Here is a 17,336-nt window from a genome sequence, read left to right as displayed (position 1 = left end):
AAAACTAGGCAAAGCCTGATTCATGAATTATGCAGATTTACCTGTATTACTTTAAAAATATTTAATAAAATGAAATGTAATACTATATTCTATAATATGATTGTTGCTTACTATTTCATACTTAAAACATTTTTCTTGCCCTTTGTTAGGCCACAAATAATAAGCTATATAAGCTGTGTTCTTATCTATAAAAGGAGGCAGTAGCAAATTATTTGCCTGGTTGTGTTGGTACATGCTGGTTAAACAGCTACTGGAATACCTGACATGTATCAAGTCTTAAATCCAAGAAATTTGGTAATATGACTATTTTATTTATTTTGTTAATCCTCACCATAAATATTTTTCCATTGATTTAACATTTTTTAACTGATTTCAGAGAAGAAGGGAGAAGGAGAGAGAGATAGAAACATCAATGATAAATAGAATCATTGATAGGCTGCCTCTTGCATACCCCTGGTTCATAGGTCAACTTTCAACCACTGAGTCACACTGGGTGAACTACATTGATTTTTAGAGAGAGTACGAGGGAGCGAGAGGTAGAGAAAGAGAGAGACAGGTAGACATTGATGTGAGAGAGACACATTGATTGGTTGCTTCCCTCGTGCCCTGACTTGGGCTAGGGACCAAACCTGCAACTCAGGTATGTGCCCTTGACCAAGAATCTAACCTGTGGCCCTTCAGTTCCTGGGCCAATGCTTTAACCACTGAGCAACACTAGGAAGGGCAGTGATACTACTTTTAATGCATCTTTACTGGAATGTTAGGATTACATGTCTATTAATATTTCTAGTGTCTTACTGTGATATCTAATATTGAATTTAATAACCTATAATGATAAAGGACCTGCCATTTATTCTCAATATTAATAATTGTTTTTAATGTATTTGATTAAAAGTAAAATATTTGGAGTTCCAAGGAAAATCCTTTTGAGTTTGATTGTGAATGTTGGTATTAGGCTTGGGCTTTATTTGAAAAAAGAATAAAATGTTCAGGTTTTACCTATAAGCTGAATAATTGACACTGTCATACTAGTGCTGCATTCTGAACATTGTTTTATGTCCACAGAATTAACTTATCTAAACCCTGTAAAGCCCCATGAGATAGGTATTATTCATAGTTGGAATTGAGAGTTGGGGAAACTGAAGAACAGAGTGGTTAAGTAACTTGTCTAAGGCACAGAGCTGACAAGTAGCAGAATTGGGATTTGAACCCAAGAACCAGAGTTCTATGTCTGTTCTCTGAGACTATACTTATGCTTTCCAACTTTCATGGCCCTGATATACAGAGTGAATATGCATAGATTTTTCATTTTATATAATACTTATTCTCAATATGTATATTTCAAAATACATGTAATTGATATTATGGGTATTATAGTTTATTTCATTTACTTTCATTTAATTTAAAGCTTACTAGAGGTTCAGTGCATAGATTCATGCACAGGTGGAGTCATTTGGCCTGGTTTGAAAGAATGGGGCTGAAAGCAGCTCTCCAATATCCTCCAAGGGGTCCCAGATTGCGAGAGGGAAGTTCTTGGGTGATGCACACTGGAATCAGGCTCCTTCCTCTCTGCTTCTGGGTGCATCACTTGAGAACCACAGCTGCCAAGTCACTACAGCTCAACAGCTCCTGTGTTGAGCATTTGCCCCATGGTAGTCAGTGCATGTCATAGCTACTGGATAGACAATTGAACGGTCAGATGATCAATTAAGTATCCTACCTAATAAAAGAGTAATATGCAAATTAACCACCACTCTGCTATACCCACCAGCCAATCAGAGCGAGTATGCAAATAAACCCAACCAAGATAGCTACAGCCACAGAGAGCAGAAGAGAGGCTTGAGTTTCCCAGGCAATGGGGAAGCCAAGCTTTCTGCCTGATTTTGCTGGCCTATGCCCCCACTCAAGGCTACAAAGTTTCAATTATAGAAGGTAAACAAATATAAACAGAAATGGTGGAAGCCATGGAGCTGGAGAGAGCAGGAAGCTAAGGTGGTGCCTGGCAATGGAAGAAGCAAAGCTTTTCGCACACCCTGGCAGGCCTAGGCCTCTGTTTAAGAATACAAAGTTTTAATTATAGAAGATATATAAATCCCAACAGAAATGGCAGCAGTCACAAAGCAAGCAGGAGGCTTGGCTCTGCTCCAGGCTACAAAGTTTCAATTGTAGAAGGTGAATAAATTCCAGATACCAGGGCCTCTGCTTGGGTCATCAGGGGGCATGGCTGGCCAGAAAACCACCACAGGTCCTTTGCTCAGGGGTGCCTGCAGAAGGCAACCAATTGATGTGGATCTCTCACATCGATGTTTCTCTCTCCTCTCTCCTCCTCCCTTCTACTGTCTCCAGAAAAATCAATGGAAAAGATATCCTCCAGTGATGATTAACCAACCAACCAACAAACCAACAAACAAACAAAAACCCCTTTCCTCAAGGCACACCACAGGAATTCTTTCAGAGCTCTCAGCTAAAATCGCTCAGCAAAACACCTAGAGCAACCCCAGTTTGCTTCTTTCAGGGAGCAATCACAGTTGTGTGAGGAGGCCTGCCTTTTGTAACTGTTTTGTTCTACAAATAAATATATGCTGCATATTGGGCTGCTTGCCAGTGGAGATGAATAGCAGCTGAGAGAAGATGGCAGAAAATAGACTGTAAGCAGAGAGGTGGGTCACTGCCTTTTTGTGTTTGACCACAAGCAGGAGACAGCAATGCTGATTAAGTCTGGCAAAATGTGAAACCTTTATGGCTTTTAATGGAAGCTGCACGTAAAGTGAAAGCACAGATTTGCAAGCACAGATCCACTTCATAAATTTTGGCTCAACAGAATAGGAATCTCCTGTTGTTTCCTGCCACATCTGGACCCTAATATAGAAAAACTATTTCTAAGTTTTATGTTTGGAAAGGGAATCTAATTAATCTGGGTTGCTGTATTTTACAAGTGTAATATCTGTATTGCCTCATGGGCTCAGCAGTTGTGACAATTGGACATGTCATCCTGCTCAGTAAGTGGAATACCTCACGAACACTGTGAAATAGGCCAATCAGAACCCTATAACAAGGGCGGCTCTGCTGGAAATTTCCAGATTAATGACCTTCCCCCAACTCCTACCTGGATCTCTGATCCCAGTATCAACTTTCAGTCTCAGTGATGGAGCTATATTTTTCTTCCATTTTTTTCCAGATGTTGATTTACACATAAACCATTTATAAAAGGGAAGAAGACAGAATAAATGGATCAAAGAAAGAGAGTGTCCCCAAATGATTCCATTTGCTGCAGCTCGAGCTTTGGAATACCAATTACCTGACAGATGGGCTGTGGTAGCTTGTTGACAAACTGACACTCTACCTATTTAGTCAATTAGTGTTTTAGCAATAAACAAAAATAGCCATGGTTTGTTGTGCTAAATGCTATTGCTAATTGCTCCGCTCTAATTGCTCAGAATTACAATAAAATATGGTATCTTTATTTTTTTCTCCACGAGTTTTCCTGCTGTTCCCTTTCATAAATTGTCTCCTCCTTAAACCTCTACTTATAGAACTGTTACAAATTTTTTTTTTGGCAACAACAACAAAAAAAGAAATCCGAAGTCCTGAGATGCATTCATTGACCTTGAGTTTCACACATTATGTGTCTACCCCCTCCCCCCCACAGCAGTGATTCCAGCGGGGCTGGGTGCCTTCCCTATGCCCCACCAAGTCTACTATTCATGTATCTCCTCGTACTTGCTGCACCAGAAGGCCACTTGTATAACTATAAGGAACTGTCAAGCTATGACTCTGCTTTCTGGAGCTTTGACCAATTGGAAGCCATGGCAGAAGAGCAGAGGGAGGAAGGAGGTTCAAGGGGTTTATTCCCTTGTATTCCTCCTTGGATCATCATGCTTTTCAAACTCAAAGCAGTACTTCTCTAAAGGTGGTCTCCTATAAACAACCGCCCACTATAGATTTATACTAAATTTTCCTCCCTCTTCTTTTTACACAGTAGTTTTAGAAGTCTGCTATTCATTAGCGTTGAGTTATGACTTGACCCCTTGTAATCACACCAAAGTCACATTTCTCTAAACAGTATACCAGGAGGCAATATCCCTCTTCAAAAGATCCATTCTGCATAATAAACTTCTCCCAAATTTAGTGACTTTCTCAAAAAACATTTCAGATTTTCTCATAATTTTGGAATTCTGGCAGAACTTATCTGGCCAATTCTGTTTTATGTAGCCCTAGTGGGGTCATTTGGTGGTCTCTGGCTGAAGGCCGGACTGGTCTCAAGTGTCCAAGAGGGCTTCAATATTATTCCTAGAGCATTGCTAGGGCCAACTGAGACTCATAGCGGCTGAGAGAAGATGTCATAAAATGTCCCTCTTCTATTTTAACGAAGCCCCAGGGCATTTCCACCTTGTCTTTTAAGCAAGGTAGTCAGATTTCTTACTGGCTTGAAGAGATCCTCTCTTATCTGGCTGAAATGTACCAAAATGAGAGCTGCTTTTAAAAAAAACTAGGCTAGTATCTGGCTGTATTTGTTTTCTATTGCTGCATAACAAACATCTCATCTTGTTGGTAAGTCCCAATCACATTCAAGGAGATAGATTTTACAGGAACATGTGCACCAAAGGGAGAGAATCTTGGGGATCACCTTATAAGTTTGCTTATCACAGCCCTTCCAAGGTCCCCAATGATTCATATCCCTATAAAATGAGAAATACATTTACCTCCTCTCCCAAGGTTCTCAAGTGTCTCATTCCATAATAGCATGCAAGACTTCATCATCCAAATCAGGTGAAGATAAAACACTAGGGCACAAGCCATTAAATTCAACTTCTGAGGCAAAATTTCTCCCCATTTGTGACCTGTGAAACTAAAAATGCAAGCTATCTAGCCCTAACAGTCCCAGCATCTGAGGGTCAGACAAGCATTGGATAATGGTGATAGACATTCCAGTTTAAAAGAGGGAGAAATAGAAGGTGGAAGGAGTGATTAGTGCCACTATATTCTGTAATACAGCTGAGCAAATGGAGATTTTTCTTGACTCAGTGTCAACATTTGGGAATAATCCTCTGATTCTCCAGGCTCTGCCCTTGGGGGCCATTCATTGCTTACTTCCCTTTTTCATGAAAAGTGTTTGAAGCTGAGTAGTTTCATTAGCTCTCCGGCTCTCCATTCAGTTTTGGTGTTCTGGAAACCTCCTTTCATTTCAGATTCTCTCTGTCCCTTTCAGTTCAAGCTAGCACTATTTCTGCAGGGAAGAAAAAAATTCTCAACAGCATTGGGGGGGGGGGGGTCTTCAATGGATTCTATTGGTTTTTACTCCATTAGGCAAAAGCTTAGGCTCACAAAACTTTTTGTTCTTTTTGAGGCTCTAGCAAAAGGGTGTAGAGTCACATCCTCTGTGTATAATTTGCATTTATTTTTAGAGTTTTCTTTGTATTATGATACAGTATGATGTTTTGACACAGAATGTAGAATCTTCCAGCTGAGGAAAGGCAACCTCCCCCAGGACTAGGTAGTTCTTAGAGCCAGTGAAAGGCTCAGCAAGCAGCGCCTTTGATGTGTAAACTAGCCAATCATTGCCAGACCTTGACTATGTATGTTATCACCAGGACAATATCCCTCTGCCTTAATCTTCTCAAGGTCAGATGCCAGGCAGCCAGAGACCACACCTATCACCCAAAGTCTGCTGGAAGTATTTGAACTAACCACTCAATATATTTACTCTGTCTTGTCTTGTCTTTCCTGCAGAAATCCCAGTACAGGCTCTGGACTAACATTTTCTCTTGCTCCAGGCCTCTGCCATCTGACAAACCCAGTGCTTCTCCTGTGAGCTTAGTGGCATGTAGAGACGACTTTTCTAGGCCCTTTGAACATAATAAACTGCTGTTGTCCTAAGCCTCCCCTGTATCTCTTCTTGTAATCACAACTCTTATCATCACATAAAAGAACACCAAACACCCTACCCAGGGGGCTCAGTTCCTTGGAGCACCATCCTGAACACCAAAAGGTTGTGAACTCAATTCCTGGTCTGGGCACATAGCAAGGTTGTGGGTTTGATCCCTAGTCAGAGTGCATATGGGAGGCAAATGTTTTTCTCTCACATCAATGTCTCTCTCTCTTCTCTCTCTTTCTCTCTCTCTCATCAATTAAAAAACATATGAAGCATATCCTCATATGAGGATTAAAATATGTTTTTTTGTTTTTTGTTTTTTTAAAAGAAGACAGAGCCCTAATCCATTTGGTTCCATGGATAGAGCGACAGCCTGCAGACTGAAGGGTCCCAGATTCGATTCTGGTCAAGGGCATGTACCTTGGTTGTAGGTACATCCCCGGTGGGGGGTGTGCAGGAGGCAGCTGGTCGATGTTTCTCTCTCATCAACGTTTCTAGCTCTCTATCCCTCTCCCTTCCTCTCTGTGAAAAATCAATAAAATATATTTAAAATAAAAAATAAAGAGAGCACATACTCATGTTGACTATCCAATAACCCAGTTTCAGCTTTGCTTCCTCCTGCTTCATGTAAACTTCTTTAAATTCCCTCCTGATTTCAAAATACATGGGTGGCAAAACTGCAAACTGCCATCCTTCAGAGCATTTGAAATCCTGCTTCAAGGCAATATCATCGGTTTGCGTCAAATAAACTTTTATAAAAATCCTTTATGGGTGTGGACAAAAAAGGGCTACATGCTAACCTGACAAGCTCAGGGAAGGCCTGCGTGGTGGCCTTGCAAACTCATGTCACTGGAAAAACAATGGGCCGGTGCTTCCTGTCACTACTTGAGCCAATTTAAGCAGAGACAGGGTTGAATCATACATGAGCCTTTTTCTTTTTTTTTCAGTATTGCTGGCAGTATGGGAGAGCAGCAGGTCATCCACAAAAGTCTGCTCTGCAGCTCACCATAAGCCAGCTGCTTAGATAGCAAAAGCACCAAGTAAAAGTAGGCAAATGGTCAGTTTACAGATATGCAAAAGGACTAGGTGTCTTCAAAGGTCTTAGTGATACCCAAGGGCTGGGGTTACATGTGAAAAGAGCCAAAGGGAGTGCCAGATGGGCAGTTAACCCATAAGCAGGCTGGAGGTCTGCAGAGGCCTGCAGGTGTACATAAAAAGCTGGGGGGTCTTCAAAGGGCTGGAGATTCTGGGGTTTTTTTTTTGTTTGTTTGTTTTTCTTTTTTAGCTCATATTTCAAAACTTACTGGGGTGACAGAAAGAGATAATCATGGTGGACACTTCTATTCCAAAAAAAGGAAGTGGCAGGTACATAGCAGTTACTGACCCATAATAATTTTAAAGCCCACCCAGGCATATCTGGTCAAATCTTAATTAAACCCAGCCCAGCTTCCTGGGAATGATTTTCTGTGTGTTTTGCTCTACCCTGTGACTGTGAACCATGCAGCCATTTCTGTAGGACATGGCTGGTATTCTCAGCTGAGCGGGTTTTCAATTTAGTGCCTGTCCCAGTAGATTGAAGGTCTCTCTTTGCATTTTGTTCTGTTTCTGTCCCTTTCAATTTAAGTCATATAAAAAATATGTTGACTTCCTTTTTTTTTTTTTTTTTTTTTTGTCAAATTGTAATAACTTTTATTAAACACAACCACACTCACAAATCTCTTATAGTCTTTCCCATTTCTGGGTTTTTTTGAGTTTGATACAGGACTGACTGTATTAATTTGCTTTGGCTGCCATAACTAAGTACCACTGGCTGGGTGGCTAAAACAACAAGCATTTATGGTCCATAATTCTGGAGGCCAGAAGTTCAGGATCAAGGTGTTGGCAGGGTTTTCTCCTAGTGAGGGTTCTCAGGAAAATCCTGTTCTATGCCTCTCTTCTAACTTCTGGTGGTTTTCAGGCAATCTGGTGGCTATCGGCTTGTAGCTGCATCATCTTAATTTCTGCCTTGGCATTCTTATGGTGCCTGTGTGTGAGTCTGTCTTCAAATTTCCCCCTTTTATAGGACTCCAGTCATAATGAATTTGGGCCCACGGTTAATGACATCATTTTAATTTGGTTAATTTAAATAATGTCACTTCAAAATTATCGGGGATTAAGATTTCAATATGATTTTGGGGGAATACAATGTAACCCATAACAGGATACTGTGCTTAATCTCCTCTTAAGCCCCTAGAAACACCCTGACTTTCCCTGTATTCTGAGGTCCTACTTTGTTGCTCTGGATTTGAACTTTACCTTGAAGCCAATTTTTACTTTGAAAGACTTTTGCATCTAGGCCTTCTTTTTTTTCTTTTTTCTTTTTTAAATATATTTTATTGATTTTTTACAGAGAGGAAGGGAGAGAGATAGAGAGCTAGAAACGTCGATGAGAGAGAAACGTCGACCAGCTGCCTCCTGCACACCCCCACACAGGGGATGTGCCCGCAACCAATGTACATGCCCCCCGACCGGAATCGAACCTGGGACCCTTCAGTCCGCAGACCGACGCTCTACCACTGAGCCAAACCTGCTTCGGCGCATCTAGGCCTTCTATAGGTTTTCCAACTAAGGGACTTTGTCAAATCTACATGGAGCTTCAAAGAATTGGTAAGCCTTTTAATTCACTATGGCTTCATAAACAACCCTTTGAAAAAAATGATCTTAATTTGAATCTGCCATCTGTTTTCTGCTGAGACCTTGACTGACACAAGTATCAGAAAGGGCTCCAGGAAAATAAAAAACTTTTTTTAAAATGAGATTTTTAATATGAATTAATCATATATTCAAGGTACAAAATTAATCTACTTTTGGAGGAGATAGTATGTGAATTATCAGTGTATAAAGTCACATCATGATTAATTACAATATTACCAGTGGTGACATTAGATGCATTTGATGCAACACAGGTGGAAGGCAAAGTATTGGAGGGTCATCACATGTGACACTTAGGTGCCATGGCAAGAATAGCAATGGTGGAACTGTGTGTTTTCTAATAATCCTGGTGAATATCCATACGGGAAAGATAAAAATCAAATCTATGCACATATAACTGGGAATGGAGATTGCCAAGGTGGAGTCATTTCTGCTGAGGGAACCAAAATATATCAGGGACTTGTCTTATACATATGTGACCTACCCAGCAGATTGCTCCATGAACTTTTGAATTTCTCAGCTGGGCCTGAATTTTAATCTCCTCCCGACACCCACACCATCTGGGTTCCTTACTTTTGATACCGGAACGGCAAGCTGGAACTCTTCAGGTTCTTGTCTCACCAAGTCTAAAGAATAAATTTCTCAGACAAATGATTTTAAGCAAAAGTATGGAAATTCATTGTAAGTGTATATAAACTCCCGGAAGGGAGAGGCTACCAAATAGGTAATCCTCTGGGGAGGGGGGTCACCAAAATGGGAGAGCCAATGAGTCTCTTTGTTTAAGGGTTTATGAATGTTAGCAGCTTCTTTGTCTGTATATGCTACCTTATTGGTCTCTTCCCTATTTTATGTCCCCTGTTCTTCTCCTAACTAGCCACTTTCCCCCTTTTCCCTGCATGGGATCAGTTTCAAAGTTGCAAAGCTCACCTGGTGGTGCCCCCTCTTCTTCTTCCCCTTCTCCTGTAACATTCTTGTAAACAATGGGGTGGCTTGGAGCTGTCTCTGCTCCTCACGTATGCATTCCTCTCCTTGGACCCCCTTTTCCCCACTGTCCCTCCTGCCTCTAAACTCCTCTCACTTTGACAGGAGTCAACCAGTTTTGCCAACCAGCATTCTTCTTTTGCATGTTGGACTCATCCAATCCCTATTAAGTCAGCCAGAATCCTTCATTTACATCAATAGGAGAAAACTGAGAACCACACACACAGCCTGAGCCTTTATAAGACCTAACTTTGAGTTGCTACTTGAATCTGAATCTGTCTCTTCCTTGCAAGCTTTGATCTCAAATAAAGTTATTTTACTTCTCTTTTATGTAAGCCTCTTCCTTGGGGAACATAACTGTGAACATAGATGAAAACTTTAGGGATCCATGGTAGCTTTGACAAAATCTCTCATTTCCTGTAGCCACATGACAGAAATGGCTTAGACCAAAAACAGGGTCTGATGAAGAGTTGTAGACAGTAAGACAATAATGGTAAACATTTCACCAATTCAACTCTGACAAGTCTCTTATGCTAAGTCAAGAAAGGAGGAACCCCAGAGAAAAGGGATATAATATTTGGGCAGATATGGATAAAGCTGAAAGACTGAGTCTCCAAATTTCTCAATAAACCTCTTGCTCTCTGAAGCAGCTCTTCCCCTCATGTAAGGAAAGAAGTTTTCCCCTGAGAAAGAGCCTTCCAAAGGCTGGAAATTGCCTGGCAATTTCATTTGTATCATCTCTTTGCCTCTTATCCTTAAAAAAGGAGATTAGATCCCAACAGAGCCCAGGACAAGTAGTGTAAGAAGAGATACCCTGCCCCACCATGAGTTTTAAGATCTAAATGTAACTAAGGACATCTAGAAGTAATTTTGGCTTTACTGGAAGAGACAGGATTATACTATTTTTTTTTGTCACATTCCAGGTCTATTTCATCTTTCCAATTTCTATATCTTATCATAGTCTGAAATGACATTGATCTTCTAAACACACCATAGAATTTAAGGCTAGGTCATGTCACTGATAACATATACCATTTAGATCCTTGTACTAGAATATATTATTGGTCCAAATTTATTTTTACTTTTTTTTTTTTCCAAAGCCCTTTACTGTGTGACTTTTGTGTCCCTCTGTAGAGGTGGAATATGTTTTACTTCCTGTTGACATTAGGCTCATCCCTTACCTTGGTCAATGGAATAGAGGCAGACAGGAAAGAGTGTCTCCTTGTTATCTTGCCCCCCTCTCATTGCCAGGATATGCTCCCAGTGGCACCCTCCATGCCAGGAGAAGAACATACCTGTGAAGAAGAAGCTGCACTTTGAAGCTTCAGGTTGACACGGACTGAAGTGGAGCCACACTAACTGCTCTATAAATTTAGTAAGAAATAAATGCTCATTGTCTTATTCCCTGATAGTTTGTGACTATTATACAACATTGCTAAACAATATTTTTCTGACAGACTCAGCGGTGAGAAAGAAAAAATTAGGGGTGCTTTCATGTCAATAACATTTCTAAAAACAATACACAAAAATAAAAAATAAAAACATTTCTAGAGGTTTAGTGGTCTGAGATATGATGGAATATCACTTTCGAAGTGAAAGATAAGTTGCCAGACCCTGCTCTGAACACCATAAAGAAAGAGACATAAATACTTAGTGGTCCTCTTAATATTTTAATAGCAACACACACAGATGATTCTGATATATGGTGTTTTATGTGATCCTAATAAAATGTATGTTTTAGAAACTGTGCACTAAATATAGCAGATGCATTTTATTTTACTTAATGTTTCTATTTCACCCTTTACCCACTCCCATCCCCAGTAATTTTTGTCTAGTGTTCCAGTAGTAGATGATTTAAGATTTAGGTGTTGGAACAATATCATGATTCATCTTTTATTTATTTGTTTATTTATTACAAACTTTCTCCAGATAAAAGAAAAGGTGGGATGTTAAGCAGTAAAAAGCATAAACTACAAAGAATGATTTCTCTTGTGCTCCATGTCTACCCTTTACTTCTCTTTCCCCCGCTCACTACCTAGGCAGCTGACTAGCACAGATATATATCCATTGACTCCCTCGTCCTCTGTCTTCCCATTGGCTTCAGGGGATGAGGATTTATTTCAGGAATGGGAGGAAGAACAGTATCTTTTTTATTCCCTGGCTTTCTTCCTTTGGATTCATTTTGGACAGGCTGTTTCACTTCACCAAAGGCTTTTTAAAGGTTCTCTCCTCCATGCAATTCATTCTTTCAGTATATGCATTTCTGTACATACTCCTTTGTAAGTATGCCCTCTTCCAATTACCCTAAATTAACTGTGTCATTTGTTTTCTTACAGTAATTGGCTGACCCAACAGTCTACTATATGTTTGATACAGTGGCTGTTTGATGACTTAACAGTAAGCTTTCTATAGAAAGTAATCTGGTGCTCCTTTCTTAGTGTGGTTTTGGCACTTAATAAATTATGATAGCATAAATGAAAGAAGAAGTCAATGAAGGAAATCACCCAAAGACATTTAAAATCAGTGTTAGAGGAAAAAATTAAGTGAAGGACTATAAGCTTCTTTCCCAGGGCTCTGGGTGGAATCTCCATCATCCAGATAAAACTTTCCCTCTAGCCCAGCTGGTGTTGCTCAGTGGGTGAGCTTCAACCTATGAACCAGGAGGTCATGGTTCAATTCCTGGTCAGGGCACATCCAGGGGTTACAGGCTTCATCCCCAATGGGGAGCATGCAGGAAGCAGCCGATCAATGATGCTCTGTTATCAATGATGTTTCTATCTCTCCCTTCATCTACTGAAATAAATAAAAATATAGTAAAAAAAAAAAATTCTTTTAGACTCCTTCTCTTTAAAATACCCATTCCGGCTGGATATTTTCTAGCTAATTGTCTGAATATGGTTCATAGGTAACTACATTCTGGAAAGGCAAAGTCCTAAGAAACAGCCATTAAAAGTTATTAAAACTCCATGAAAATGACTCCTATTAAGAGAATAATGTGGTTTACACATAAGAGTAGTCATGTCCCTAAGAAAAAGACCCAAGAATGTACCTCATAGCCAAGAACAAAAAGAAATATATTTCAAGCTTGGTGGCATTAAATGCATTAATTCAATTAATAAGAAATAACCGACTGCTCATTGAACCTTTCTTCTCTAACCAGAATAGGTGTTCAACTGAGGAATGGTTAGATTTGGGATGGGAAAAACTATGGAGAGATGAGAAGGCAGAGCCAGCAGGGTGCGCTGAGGACTCATTGGCCGGGACATGGGAAATTGAGAAGGAGTCTAGTTAATGCAGACTCCCTGAGAAAGCTGAGATGACAGAGAATGTATATGTGAAAGTATAGAGAAGATGGTTGGAAAAGAGCTGGGGTGTCTCCTGGGGGGAGGCGAGGAGAGCCAGAGGATGATCTTGCTTGTCGGATTTAGTAACAGGGAAGGTAAAGGAAGGTGTGCACACACTAGGATAGAGTCAGTAAGAAAGGGATGTTAACAGAGAAATGGAAACCAGCTGTTGTCAATCATTCTAATAACATTTGGAGAATTTTCAACTCTCTTTGGTGGAGATATTCCGCAGATTGATTATCTGTTGCCCTTTGTTTTTAAAATAGGTTTTTTATTGGTTTCCGTTGTCAAAGAGAGCACTTTCTAATTTGTTGTTATTTCTGCTTTAGCCTGTGGTCAAGAGGAAAACAAACAAACAAACAAACACCAAAACTTGATTTTTTTAAACGTAATTGAAATAGCATTTAACTCAGCATAACTATTATGGCTTGTTACAGTTTAGGTTCTTACAAGGGTATTTCTTGGATCACATGATCTCACACATCTAGAGGAAATAATGAACAACACAAACAGACCCAGAGAAAGAGAATCAGTGATCAGACTCTCAAACCTCAGAGGGAAAATAAGGGGGGAAGGCGGTAAGGGGAAGAGATCAACCAAAGGACTTGTGTGCATACATATGGGCCTAGCCAGTGGCCATGGACAACGTGGGTGGGGGGGGGATGGGCGGATATCTAGGGAGGGGTTTGGGATGGGAATGGGGGAATATGGACAATTATGTGAGACCATAATCAATTAAAAAAATAAAATAAAAAAAGAAAGTTTAAATCATACTGTATGACAGTTAAAAAGAACCTTAAATGTTCTAGAATTTGCTTTAAGACTAGTATGTATATTGACAAAAAATATCGAATAAAATTATTATATATGTATATACATAAAGGGTGTCCCAAAAATGTTTACACACACTTTGAATAATTATAAAGGCAGTGTTTATTAAAATACATTTCATTTTACACACTTTGAATAATTATAAAAGCAATGTTCATTAAAATACATTTTATTTTTAAAATTGAGCTATCAGCTGTTATAGTGTGTATACATTTTGAGAAGACAAAAGTAAAAGTGGTATTGCCATAATTAAAAAATAAATTAAAAAATATATCCAATAACTTGTTTTGACAATATTCTGCTTTTTGCTTTATATCATCCTTAATAAACATTTCATTTACCTAATGAAAAACATATTTAAAGTAATGAATACACAGTGTGTTCATTTGCATATTCAAATACATTTAATCACTAGGAATAGCTGGCAGAAAGAAAGTATATGTATGTAATTATCTCAGTGACTGCCCTTTCCTTTGAGCTTATGAAATTAGAGATTAATACTTCTTAGGAGAAAGAGACTCGATTCTTTAATATGGAAAATGACCATAATGATCATGATACTACCAATTATTGAGTTCTACTTCATGTTAACAGTCCACATATTATTTCTAACCCACATAATACCTAAGCAAGGCAGGCATTATTATCCTCATTTAGAGATAAAGACACTGAGGTTCAGTGAAGTAATTTGCTGAAGGTCACACAATAACAAAGCTGAGATTCAAAACCAAATCTGTTTGACTCTAAAGTCTCACCTCTTTCCACTATGAAAGCCTTCAATTACCAATTCATGCTACTGCATTCCAAAAAGTTTTCATTTTTAATGTTTTATATTTAGTTTGGCGATAGGTTGGTAAGTGCCAATAGAAAGTGTTATTTCAAAGAAAAGATGATTGTTGATGCCACCTGTTTGTTTACATGGATAGTAGGAGTAATCACTATAGCTCCAATAAAATATGAAGAAAATTCTACAGGTGTTTTCTAAATAGAACTTGGAATTAAATATTCATAAAATCATAAAAATGACAACCTCACCTTCAAGAGAGTATTCTTCAAGGTTTCACTCCAGTGAAGGGAAATGGAATCTACATGGATGGAAATTAGCTATAGCTCCAAGACAGTGCAGAGTGTGCATGTGTGTCTGTGTATGTGTGTGTGGGGAGGGTAGCGGGAGGCGGGGGTCAAAATGTGCATGGGCAGAGTGTGTGGGAGGACTCAGGGGTGTTCCAGTGAACTCACACCCATTTAAGAAGCCACAGAGAGTCCAAGGGAACACACGCCATGGCTCCCATACTCAGCAACAATTCTCCTTTTATTACTTTTATGAATAACAACAAATAATAATAAAGATAAATAACATTAAAAAAAATTAAAGCCAAGAAGTAAATACCATACAAACACTACATATGACAAAGTCTATACAGCTACATTAATATCAGAAAATGTAGACTTCAAATGAAGAGTGCTACCATAAACGGAGGAGTACCTTGCTTAGGTAATATGTGGGTTAGAAATAACAAAAAACATGTCATTCATCAACAAGGTATAGAAATCTTACATGTTTTTAAAACTTGGCCTCCAAATACTTGCAATAGATAGGACAAATGTATAAAACTATAACAACTTAGAAGACTTAACAATCTAAGTCACTTGGACTCATTCAAACTCAAGGAACATTTCACACAACATCTTAATCTGGGTTGTGAAACAATTCCCAAAAAATTTCAAAGAATTGGAAATCATAGCAAATATATTCCACAATCCAAACGGATCTACCTCAAAACAAAAAGCAGTAAGATATTTAGAAAAATCCAAATATTTGGATATTAGCAAACTGTTAAAAAATAAACCATTGGGCATGGCTGAGTGGTTGAGCATTGACTTAGGAACCAGGAGGTCATGGTTCGAATCTTGGTCAGGGCACATGCCCAGGTTGCAGGCTAAATCCCAAGTGTAAGGCATGCAGAAGGAAGCAAATCAATGATTCTCTCTCATCATTGATGTCTCTATCTCTCCCTCTCCCTCTCTGAAAGTAATAAAAATATTTAAAAAAATAAGCCATTGGCTAAAGAAGAAATAATAAAAAGACTTTGAGAATATTAAAGTTATAGTTAAAATATAATGTATGAATAATGGAGTGCTCAGAGAGCTTTATTGCTTTAAATACAGATAAAAACCAGAAATGTATAAATCTAATTGTTTATGCTTCCACCTTCAGAAGGTAGAAAAAGAAGCACAAAGTAAACTATCAATAAATAAATAAATAAAAATTTAAAACAACAAGAGAATCAATAAGGTAGAAAATAAAAAACAAGCAGTAGAGAATATGAACCAAAGTTCTTTTAAAAAGTTTAAAACTGTTAAACCTACAGCAAGACAGATAAAGAAAGATAAAAACATAAAACACCAATATTAGAAATAAAAAAAATATTACTGTTCCTCGCAAATCAAGGATAACAAATATTATGAACAGTTTGATGCTAATACATTTTAAAAGTTACATGAAAGGTACAGAATTTTTAAAAGCAACGTATCAAAACTGACACAACAAGTATACAGGGAATAGATAGCTCTTTATCTATTAGGGACATTGACTTTGTAATTAATTAATTAATGCACAAAAGAACCCCTCCGGGACCAGGCACTTCCACTAGAGCATTGACAAACAGCAATGAAGAAACAGAGCCCACCTTACCTAATCTATTTCAGAAAATCGAGGAGGAAGCACACTTGCCAACTGGTTTTATAAGTCCAGTGAAATTCCACAGAATTTCAACATGTGGAAACTTCTCTCCCTCTCCCTCTCCCTCTCCCTCATAGTACAATATAACTACCATACTACAATATATAGTGATGTCAAATATTGCCAAGGACATTACAGGGGATGAAAATCACAGACATATGACCCCTCATGGCCAGAGATTAAAAAATAAATAAATAAATAAACAAAATATAAGGAAATCAATTCCACAATACACAAAAATATACAAAATATATTATCAAATAGGGTGAATTCCATAATTACAATTAATATTGGAAATGTATTTAGTGTACTTAGCCATATTAACAAGTTAAAAAAATCATATGTAATCTAGTTAGATGAAATAAAATATCTCATGAGACTAGAAATTAAGTTGAAAGTTTTTCAGTCTGAAACAAAGTATTTGTGGAAAGTCTACAGCTAAAACCATACTTAATGACAAAATACAGGCTTTCTTTATAAGAGTGATAGCAAGGAAACAATGCCCACTGAAGAAGTCCCAGCTAGTTCAGTGTAGCAGGAAAAATAAACTAAGGGAATTAAACTTGAAAAGGAGGAAGCAAAATTGTATTTATTTGCAAATGATACAATAGCGTATATAGAAAATCCCAAGGAATATTTAGAAAGGGGGCCTACACCAACTATTGTGTCGGCAACTAAGTAATTGCGGATTTTTTAAAGAAAATCAAAGACAATTTTTTCATGGAACTAAATAACTTTATTCTGTAATGTATTGCCCATTTTGATCAATGACCTTTTGCCATCTTTCAGGCAGCATCATAATCCCACGTTCAAAAAACTTCTGGTTTTTATTAGCAAAAAACTGAATCAGGTACGATTTGACATCATCATCATT

Source organism: Pipistrellus hanaki (assembly GCF_964339955.1).
Source record: "Pipistrellus hanaki genome assembly, chromosome: 14".
Taxonomy (NCBI): Eukaryota; Metazoa; Chordata; class Mammalia; order Chiroptera; family Vespertilionidae; genus Pipistrellus; species Pipistrellus hanaki.
Note: the sequence above shows the minus strand (reverse complement) of the source record.